Here is an 11,378-nt window from a genome sequence, read left to right as displayed (position 1 = left end):
GGCCTACTATTTGGTCTGTCTCTCTCATGATCTCGTCTCCTCTAGCCAGAAACCCATCAACGTGAAGCCAAGAAGGATGTGTCTCTAACTCTGAGTAAGTTTGTGTCTCCGTGAGAGGGAGAAAGAGAGAAGGTGGAACTATGGGAGAAAGATGAGCAAGGAGAAAAAGAAAGGAAAAAAAAAAAAAGAAAATGAAGGAGATGATGGGGGTGGTGAGGTTATCGGTAGAGGAAGAAAATAAAGGAAAAAAAAAATGAAGGAGATGATGGGGGTGGGTGAGGTTGTCGGTAGAGGAAGAAAAGAGAGGAGAAAAAAATAAGAAAAAGAAAAGGAGAAATGGTGGGAAAGAGTGAAATTGCGTGAATCAAGATTTAGAGTTTTTAGGTGATGAGGATGAGTGAATCTGTGAATGGGTAAAAAACTAAAAATCTATTTTTTTTTTTTTAAAAAAAAAAAACTATAAACAGGTTTGGCGGGTCACCCATGAGTGACCCGCGACACGACCTGTTAAGAGCAAAATAAACGGGTTGTAAATGGGTCGACCCGTTTATAACACGAGCCCGTTTAGGATAAACCCAAACCCAGTAATTTCGTATCGTGTTCATGTCAGGTTGTCGGGTCGTGTCAAAATTGTCAGCCCTAGTAAATACAATTCAAAATATAAATTATAACACAATATGTGTATGACAAAAAGCATATCTATGAGACTTCATAAATATATGTCAAATTGATATATCAATTAACATGTAGGCACTAGTACAAAAATAAAGAAAAATACAAAATACAAAGTGTCTAAAATTGCATTCTACGTGTTCTTAAAGAAACAAAATCATCAAGTATCAAATCTTAATTGAAGCTTTCAAAAATTTCCCTTTCAATGTAGACAACTAAATTATCCACAAGAAACTTGTTGGGAACAAATTTACACTACAAAGCTATTAATTAAATAATAGGAAATACAATCCAAGTAGGGATCTATTGGAATAAAGGAGTCCTACTCCAAGTCTAAATCGGAGTAGGAGCCCAAGTCTAATTACAACTCTCAGGGAATCCCAATTCAACTCAGACAAGGAGAGCTAGTCCAAGTCTACCTCAAACTCTCAAGCCTATAAATAGGCCCCTCCACCAAGGTATAAAACACTCTCTCTAAGATATGAATATCTCTCTCATCTATTAAAAAAGGCAGGATTATTGAGCTTTGTTCATCAAATTGCTCTTCTCCAAGGAATTGACTTAGGCATCGGAGTGTCCCCTGTAAGAAATTCCATTTAAAGTATGTCCCATATGTCACATATATTATTGTAATTATAAAATATATATAATTACGGTGTTTAGTAATTTATTCAAATTAAAGCTTATTCTATAAAATCAAATCTTCTAAATTAAATTGTCGATTTAATTCTTGTGGAACAAGTATTTGATTTCATTACTGATTTTATTTTGTGGAATCAATTAGCTGTATTAATTATTTATTTGATTTTTATCCCTTGATGGGGGGAATAATTAAGGGTCTCTAACCTACCTATAAATAAGGCATGTGTATTCCATCAATTGGCATTCACTAGTAGACATAGGTTAAAAGAACCTCTCAATAATTTTTTAGTTTTCTAGTTTGGTTGCTGTGAAGTTGTTCTTCAAACTACTTGAGCAAAACAATGGCCGGAGGTACATATATATTAAATTATTTCCACTGCTAGTTTTATTGTTAATTAGCATTTAGTATATATAGAATTCTTACATCCCCGGCATAGTGGTCAGCGGATCTTTTGACGCTCTTACTATTTTGCATCCATCAGGGAGCATCACAAGCGTATTCTAAATCTAGCACGTGCACACCTCGATGAACGTGTAGCTCACGCCATACCGAAAATAGTTAGGCAGAAATTTGCTCTAACAAAACTCATCCTCCATTTTGTTACAAAGTCTTGTTTTAACAATTTTCATAGTTGAGAATGCTCATTTGGTAGTTACTGTAGACACTGGAAGAGTCAAAACAAAACGAATCAATCTACCAATAAGATAGTGCGTATATGATTTTCTTGTCTCTGTCAATCCTCGACATCATGGAAGACAATCTTTGTAATTTCGGATGATTAAGCATATCAACTTCAAAATGCTTAAACTAAAATCGCAAAATAATTTTCTCATGCTCAAAAAAATAAAGAGAATAGTACTTCTCCGCAAGACTACATATATAATCAATATTAAAGGATTTATAAGCCACATTTAGATCTAAAGTTGAAGTAAGTGTCAAGAGTTCCATTGCCCCTTCACCAAATCTACTATCGAGCTCTTGTATTGAAAGTCTATAGTAGCATTGAATATGTCAAAATGATAATGATGCTCCACTGTAATGTGATCCTATTTATGACGACCTCAACCTTCAACATAATGAGCACCCAAATATGGAATGTCAATTTCAAATTGCATGGAGAAAGAGACTACTTTCTCAAGCAAATTATCACAATCTTTATTTCTCAATTTTTGGAGGAGAGCTTTGTATTAGAAACTAACTGCATAGCATTCAAGATGTCTTAAGGTTTTTGTTTCAAATGTTGACAAAGACAATTGGTAGTACCCATGATTTCCCTCATCAAATGTAAAATGAATGTTGAGAGTAAGTGGATCCTTCTTTTATAATATTTTCACGCACTGAACAAGTAGGATTAAACATTCTTAGTAAGCTATAAATAGAATGAAATGAGAACCCCAATGAGAATCATCAGCTTATTTCAAAGTGTCAGTTTGGTTAGCTCCTTTTCCAATTTCAAGTTCATCAAAAGCTATTAAATGTGATATATGCTTCTTGAGCATCTTGTAGTTCACCATGACATTTACATGAAGCACTAGCCACATTGATAATGAAATTCAAATTTGAGAAGAACTCGTGAACATAAATTACCTCTCAAGATGCAGCAACTAATGTTAATTGTAATCGATGTGCAAAACAATGAACATAGTATGCACAAGGACAATTATTAAGAAATAATGCATGCAATCATTTCCATTCACCATGCATATTGCTAGCACCATCATACCCTTGTCCACGAATACTTTGAATATCAACTTTAAAGAATAACATAAGATATGTTATCCTTTAAAGTTAATGCCGATGTATCTTTAATATTGACAATATCAAAGAAGCATTCTTGTATGAAACCATCTTTGTTAACAAATCTCAAAACAATAGCCATTTGTTCTCTCTTGGACCCATCTCGTGCCTCATTAACAATAATGTAAAATTTTGAATTACAAATTTCTTCACGAATTGCATCTCGTATCCTTTTTGCTAAGACATGTCAAATATCTTTTTGGACATGATGTGAAGTATATTATGCATTTTGTGGAGCATTTTTTAAAACAACCTTAGCAACATCCTCGTTGTAAATGGACATAAGTTTTATCAACTCAAGAAAATTGCCACTATTTTTTGAATTGGGATCTTCATCATGACCTCTAAAAGCACATCATTGAGATGTTAAATACCAAACAGAATTGATTGAAGTCTTCAATTGCCATTGATTCTTCAATTTTTCTTCTGAAGTTTGCTTATCTATCACCTTAACAATATGTTGAGATTGGTTCATCAAACTGTCACAACACTTAACAGCATTATTATGAGGTGAACATCGTCCATTTCTCGTATAGACCAAAAAATCGTGATGCATACCATCATTAACTTTCTTCCAATTACAAAATCCTTCAATTGTAAATGCGTGAGCTCCAAACCGTCCCGTTAGCTTTTTAGCGAAAAAATAGCAAGGTAAACAATAAGCAGCATCTTTTGCAAAAGAATATTTTAGCCAATTAAACATCTTATATCAAGATGATTTAAATCTTCGGCAATTTTTTTTCATTTCCCGAAAACTGATATTCAAAACTATCAGAAGGAATGAATCTATATGGATCGACTTTAAGATAAACACATCTAATTACATCCTGTTGATTAACAGGATATTCTCATATTTGAGGACATAACCCTGGATCATGTTGTAGAGTAGAAATGTCAACTAACTCAACTACTTGAGATTCAATTTTTGGCATCTTAGAAGGGCGTTGCTAAAGAGCTAAAGTTTGAGGATTAGATGCCGAGAAAGATATTTTAGAATTTGAATCAACATCTTTTTTCTTAAAAAATGCATTAATTGTTTTTGACTTGCCCATGATGCAATCTAAGATTTTTTGGAAACTTGAAAAATTTATTCATTTATTAGTTTTAATACTTCTCACACTAAACAATTCATGGCTAATGGCACATACTCTAATGATATTATAATAAAATTATTAGCATATTCCGATAGCTATTAATCTAAAAAATAACAAAAAATGTATTAATAAAAAGAAAACAAACAATAAAAAAAAATAATAACAAATAACATACCTGAGATTGGCAATAATCTACTGAAACATGTTGATGTTTGACAAAATCCCAAAGTATATATATATATATATATATATAAAAAAAAAAAAAACACCTTAAAAAATGCCAATATTATTTTAATCGAATAAGAGAAACACATAAATATATCGAGTATTGTTTTAATCATAACAATATATATATATATATATATATATATATATATATATATATATATATATATATATATATATATATATATATTTGAAGTTTTAGCTTTAATTGTAGAACATATATATATATATTCTACAACGACGAAAGTATAAAACAAAGCTCAGAGAAAAGATCAAAAAGATGAAAAAAAAAAAAAAAAAAACCAAAGTATATTGTATAGAAGAATTGAAGAGTGAAGAAAAGGACTAACCATCACTCACTCCTCGGCCTCAGTGCCTTACAGACCCATGGTGTGACAGTGCACTGCCTCTCCCTCTGTCTCAGAGTCTTAGACTTTTAGTCCCTTTGGGTAGCAGCGGATATAAGGGGTAAGTCGAATCTCTCTCTTTCTCTATCTTAGACTCTTCGTCCCTCTAACCTCTCTTTTGTTTTTCCTAATCCTAGGTTTGGCCATCTGGGTTACAAGGTTAGTGTGAGATTTAGATTTTTTTTTTTTTTTTTTTAACTTTTGGTTAGATTGAGTCTAAAATGGCTTTTCAGTTTCTTTTCAATTCTCACAATGCCCTGAATTCTCAAATCACGCTTGCAACTTCTCCTTGTGCAGTGCAAAGCAAATCCAATCAATCAATTAAGTTTATTTTCTTCATTTTTTTGCTCTGAAACACATAGCCTAAGAAATTTAGATTGGGCTATATTTTGTAAGGGCTAAAACATTAAGGGTAAAAAATTAGACTTAAAAATACTTGAATTTTTTTTTAAAAAAAAAAAAAATTTACCAATGGTGGACGCCCCTTCCCACCCCCCTGTATATCTGCCACTGTATGGACTCATACTTGAAGTTTTTAAGCATGTTAGAACTTCAACTACTTAGTCCAACACCAATGGAAGAATCGATGGACACTCCTACGCTCCAATGCCTAGGAGAAGCTGAATCTGCATGTAAGTAATTATAACTTATATGTTTACGTTAGATCTAAACATGTTTGTCTTGATGGTAAAAGTTCTTGGGGATTGTTTTCATTCCGCTGCGTAAAAATAAAATTTTTGAAGTTTCTTTTACACATAGATCCCAACAATTAATTGTTTAATAAAAAATATTTATTGAAGTGCAATTACAATTATTTAGTGGAATTAATTGTGATTAAAATATTGTTATATAATAAATGTCAGGGAGACATGATTACGAACATATTTAAGCCAATAATATTTTTCCCTTTAGATCCCTCACCAAGCTAATGTTATTTAACCATAATAAGGCTTTCTTATTTATTGGGTTAAATAATTTATTTATTTAAAACATTGACTAGAGAGATATAATGCAATTGAGCTTAGGATAAAACCTAGAGACCCAATAATCATAAGTAGAATGCATTAGGCCAAGGAAAAATATTTTTGGGCCCTTTGCTCTATAGTTGGATAAAAACATTAGGACTTGGAGTAAAAACCCAAGCACAAAGCTAAGAAGAAGATGCATGGGCCATGGAAATAATCCCTGGCCCTATGCAGCCACTAGAGGAGTGGAGGCTAGGGTTTTCCTAGCCCTAGCCATCCACTCCCCTATAGTAATCATTGTTGGACTATGTCTCCTAATGTTCTTTTGTCCCACATTGCTTTATTTCTCAATCTCTGCTTTCCTACTAAGCCTATAAATAGAGAAGAGCCTAAGGTCTCAAATCACTAATTCATTCTATCAAGTTCTCTTGATAGTTAATTCTTAAAAATTATTTGAGAATTAATAGTTCTTTGTATTAACTCACGAAGAACAAAAGTTTAAAATTTGAAGAGTCAAGTAAGAGCCCACACTCTCTTTGTTATTATCAATCATTGATGAGAAGATCTAGAGGTCTCTACATCCCTGAGATCTGTTGTATTCTTGAAGAAAGAATAACTTGTTCTTCGTGTTCTTGAAAAAAGAAGAAATTGTTCTTCATGTTCTTGAAGAAGAAAGAACATGTTCTTGGAGAAGCAAAGGAATTTTGCCCAAAGCTAGGAGTGGGCATTAATATCCAAGTAAGTGTTCTTCGTTCTTGAAATTTAATTTAAAATAGCAACTATTTTTCGCATGTTCTTCATAAAGGATTCTTGGCATGAGTATTCAATTTATTCCACTGCACAAATATTTGATTTGCAATCTGATTCCCAATAGTCACACCATGTATGGATGGGGTCACAACTACAACATTGTTAGAGGGTGTGGATCACCCGAGGTCGGACTCTATCGAACCACTAACAATGACAATACGCAACAATATTCATGGTACTGGTATTGTACTACAAGTTCCTTGGGACAACACCAACCTTACCAAAAAGGGATTAAGGGCTTGAATAGACCATATAAAAGAAAGCTATTAGAATTTTATATATGTATTATTTTCAACCTTCCTTGCAACTCTACAAAAGTCACACCTATTATCATATTATTGTGTGGATTTTTGTCTATCAAAGGAAGGAAGAAAAATGAAAGGAGTAATGAGTGGTTTTAAGTGGCATTGGGGAAAGTGGGGGAAGAGAGAGGTTGGTGTGCTGGTAGAAAATAAGAAAGGAAGAAAAGAAAGTGGGTGGGGGCCTCATGGAAAAAAAGAAGGGAGTGTGGAAATAGAGGAATAAATAAAGGCAAAGAAAGAAAATGGTGTGAATTATGCATGAAGGGGTCTAGTCCTATATAATAAGAGATGAGCATTATTAACAACACCTTGGGCCCACTCCTTATTAAAATTATATCTAATCTCATCTAACCATTCTCATACCCTTCTTCGTTTGCTAACACCAAATCAACTATCCCTCAAACTAACTTTCCTTCAAATGTATAATATGTATCATTATACCATCATATCTCTTAAAGTCACCAACTAAATTATCGAGCTATAATCTATCCTAAATCTTAGGATGTAATGATCTCAAATAAAAATTCATTCCTATAATACTCATATAATCCATAAATTCTTCAATAACAAATATCATTACTTAATATAAATATTAAAATAATATTATCTTCAAATTAATATCTTTAAATGAGGATTTTAAATCTGGGATGCTACACTTAAAATCACTTTTTGGGGAACTTACGGGGTGTCCAGACAGGTTAATGGGCTGTCCAAACAAGGCCTTGCGGAGCAAAACCAGAGTTTCTAGAACTGCTGTCTGGACAGGGGGAGGGCCTGTCCGGACAGGGCATGCAGATGGTGAAAATCAGCAATCATTAGCAATTTGAAAATTCCGTCGGTCCTTGATCAATAGTTTTGATCGATGAGTGCTTGTGGTCCGATTAAGCTGAAATTTGCAGGAACGTTCATGACATAAGAATCTACATTATGAACGGTGTAAATTTGATTCTAAGCATTCTATATCAGTGTTTGAGCAAGTGGACAGTAGCCTCTGCATTTTGGAATTGAATTAAGCCAGCATAAGAACTAACAAACTCCCACTTTGGAATTTGGTGACAAAACCAAAATGCCGAGCCAATCCCATCATCTCCCCATATTTACTCCCCCTTTTTGTCACAAAATGACAAAAGGTTTTCATGTTTCCTGAAACACTTCACAAAATACATCAAGACATATGTGGAACAGGAATACATAAATAAAACTCATGATCACAAAAAAAAAATGACGTAGAATGCAAGATCATAAAGAAACATTAGTAAAATTCCCCTTCAATGTATGACTCAATTATCAACAAGAAACTGGAAAAGAAAAACATGTTTCTCCCCCTCAAAAGTCAAATGAACACACATGATACACACATCAAAAACTCATGTATTTTAGCAATGAATTTCCCAATCATGCTCGAAATATGCAAAATATACATGAGACTAGATGTCAAGAAGCTCATATTGCTTAACCCAAGCCAAGAAAAATGTTTCATTCAACTCATGCTTGTGTGTTGTGTGTGTAAGCTATCCAAAGAGAAAAAAAAAATTCCAATTTACACAAAGAGGAGAAAGTTTCACCACCATGAGGTTTTGACAAGTAAATTTAATCAAAAGTCAAATCTTATCATACTAGGGCCTAGCCACTCTCATCCAAAACAATCCTCTTTTGAAAAAATAGCACAAGTTTGACATAGTGAAAATAAACTCCATAAGGAACATGTTCTTTTGATTTTTGTTTCACTATTTTGATTCTTTTTCTCTTTGAGAAAGTGTCCTTAAACAATTGGGGCTTAACACAAAAAGAAGAAAGCAGGAATTTTTAAGCCCTAGGTTTAACTAGTATATAGTCAATTTGAAAAATACGACTAGTCAAAAACCTCATATAGTTACCTAATAGACCTCAAAAAATTTTAGCAAAACCCTCAAATAGCTTAAATGTGTACAAGAGATAAAACATAGGCAAAACATAACACATAAGCTCCGGCTTTAGGTAACCACAAGAACAAGTCCATTGAAACAAAAGTTCATCTCATGCATATTAAGAGCATTCCAAGACACAATGAATTAAATCCATAAAAGCAACATGAGAAATTAATGGACTATCTACGTGCATAAGACGAAAGAAGGAAAAGAAAACAACCAAAGAAATATTTGTCTTTTTGAATTTTTTTCACAAAAGAAATGCACAAAAACAAAAACACATGCAAAACAATTAACAAAAATGCAATGCAATGCAACAAAAAAAAAAAGAAAAAAAAAAGCATGATCTAGGATATGCAAGAAAATCAATCTTAGGCATATTATTGACTCACCTAACATAAGGTAAGTTCACTACCACTCCCCCTCAAGGGGTGAATGGTTTCATCCTTCCTAGGTTTATGGCATTTTTCGAAGTCATCTAACCTAGATAGCACTCCTTTCATCATCATGACCAAACCCTCACAATCTTTTCTAGAAACAGAATTTTTGTTCTTATGCACTTGAGGTTTCAATTTAAAACAGTTGGGTCGAATGTGACCAACTTTTCCACAATGATAAGGTGTAGGGACAAACCTTTGAGAACATAATTTCCTAGGAGGATACATGACTTTAGGCTTAAAGTAAGATGCATGAGGCTCAACCAAACTTTTCTTACCTTTCTTACCTTGTAGAGTCTGAGCAACTGCTTGATGTCCATTAACAGAAACTTCTTCTACTATCACAGGTTTAACAAACATAGTCTTTGGAGTAGAAGTAAGATTAGAAGACATATGAGCAGTTTTATCAAATCCCAAACCAGATCTGTCACTAGAATGCTTCTGAACATGCAACATTTTATTAAGCTTTTCACTAGAGAATGTGCTCGAGTGAGATCTAGTTTCAATTAGATCATTTTGAAGGGATTTATTCTTATCAATTAACACATGGTTTTCAGATTTAAGGGTATTGCAAACAACATGTGAATCACTCAAAGATTTCAACAAATTATCCCTTTCAAGTTCAAGATTCTTAACATCCTTGACAATTTTCAAATTAGTATTTCTAAGTACAAAATTTTTTTTCATTAAATTGTCAAAATGGTTTTGAAGATCACTAACCCTATTTGATTCATTATCAGACACAGACTGACCATCTGATTGTTTAAAATCATTACATTCATAGGATGCAACAAAGGCTACATAATTAGGAGATTCATCTAGGACTTCCTCATTAGTGTCACTCAAGGTAATATTGAAAGCTTTTTGTTATTTTGGCTTATTACCCTTGAGATTAGCACAATCATTGCGGACATGACCATAGCCAGAACACTCATAACATTTTGGACCACTTGGGTCTCTTTCATTTCTATCCTGAGTGCTCTCTTTTAGTTTTCCAAATCTCTTGAAAATTCTATGTTCGTTCCTAAAATACCCTCTAGCTATCAAGGCAAGTTCAAGGCAAGTTCCTCATCATCTGGTGGTTCCTCATCATCTGGTGATTCCTCATCAGATAACTCATCAGAGTTCTTCCTAAGAGTTCTAAGGGCAAGATCCTTATTTTTCCTAGGTTGAGGTAAGGAAAACTCATAAGTCTGGATGGCACCAACTAACTCTTCTATTCTCATGGTATTAAGATCAGTGCATGCCTCAATGGCAGTTACCTTCATTCTGAATCTTTCAGGGAGTGATCTCATAACTTTTCTAATAAGCTTAGTGTCAGAAACTTTCTTTCCTAGATTTATCATGGAATTTCTAATTTCAGTAAGTTTACCAAAAAATTCATTGAATGTCTCATCCTTTAACATTTTAATATCCTCAAATTGAGAAACTAACATTTGAAGTTATGAAGCTTTAACAAGATTAGTTCCTTCATACGTAGTTTCTAGGATCTCCCATGCATCCTTGGCACTATCACAATTTGAAATTCTAGAGAACTCAGTTTGTGAAATTGCCAAGCATAGAGCATCCATAGCTTTGTCATTCGTCATACAAGTTTGTTTTTCAACATTAGACCATTCGGCTGTCGGCTTATCTGGAGCTTTAAATCTAGATTCAATGACATGCCAAACGTCTATAGATTTTAAGAAAAATCTCATACGAGACTTCCAATAGCCATAATTTAATCCATTAAAATTAGGCATAGTGTTAAGGGTTTGAGACATCTTAAACAATAAATAAAGATCACACTCAGGAATTTAATCCTTCACGGAGTGAACCTACTCTGATACCAAATTGAAAAACGCTTAACATGAAAAATATCACAGTTTATGTGGAATTAATAGATATTTAAATATAAGCATACAATCACCAGAATATGAAAAATCACACACAAGGATTTTGGTGTCAAAGAGGAAACATTTTAGAAAACAATCTAAAAGTAAAACCTCTCAGGGGCAGCCAAACCTACGAAATCACTATCAAAAGATTATCCAGAGATTACAGATACTAGGAACACTTACAACCCGATGCAAGCCCTTGACTCTGTAAGATCGATAAGCGTGAAATTCATCTCATCGCT

Source organism: Corylus avellana, chromosome ca2, assembly GCF_901000735.1.
Source record: "Corylus avellana chromosome ca2, CavTom2PMs-1.0".
Lineage (NCBI taxonomy): Eukaryota > Viridiplantae > Streptophyta > Magnoliopsida > Fagales > Betulaceae > Corylus > Corylus avellana.
The sequence above is the reverse complement of the archived record's forward strand: the minus strand, read 5'-3'. Positions refer to the sequence as shown.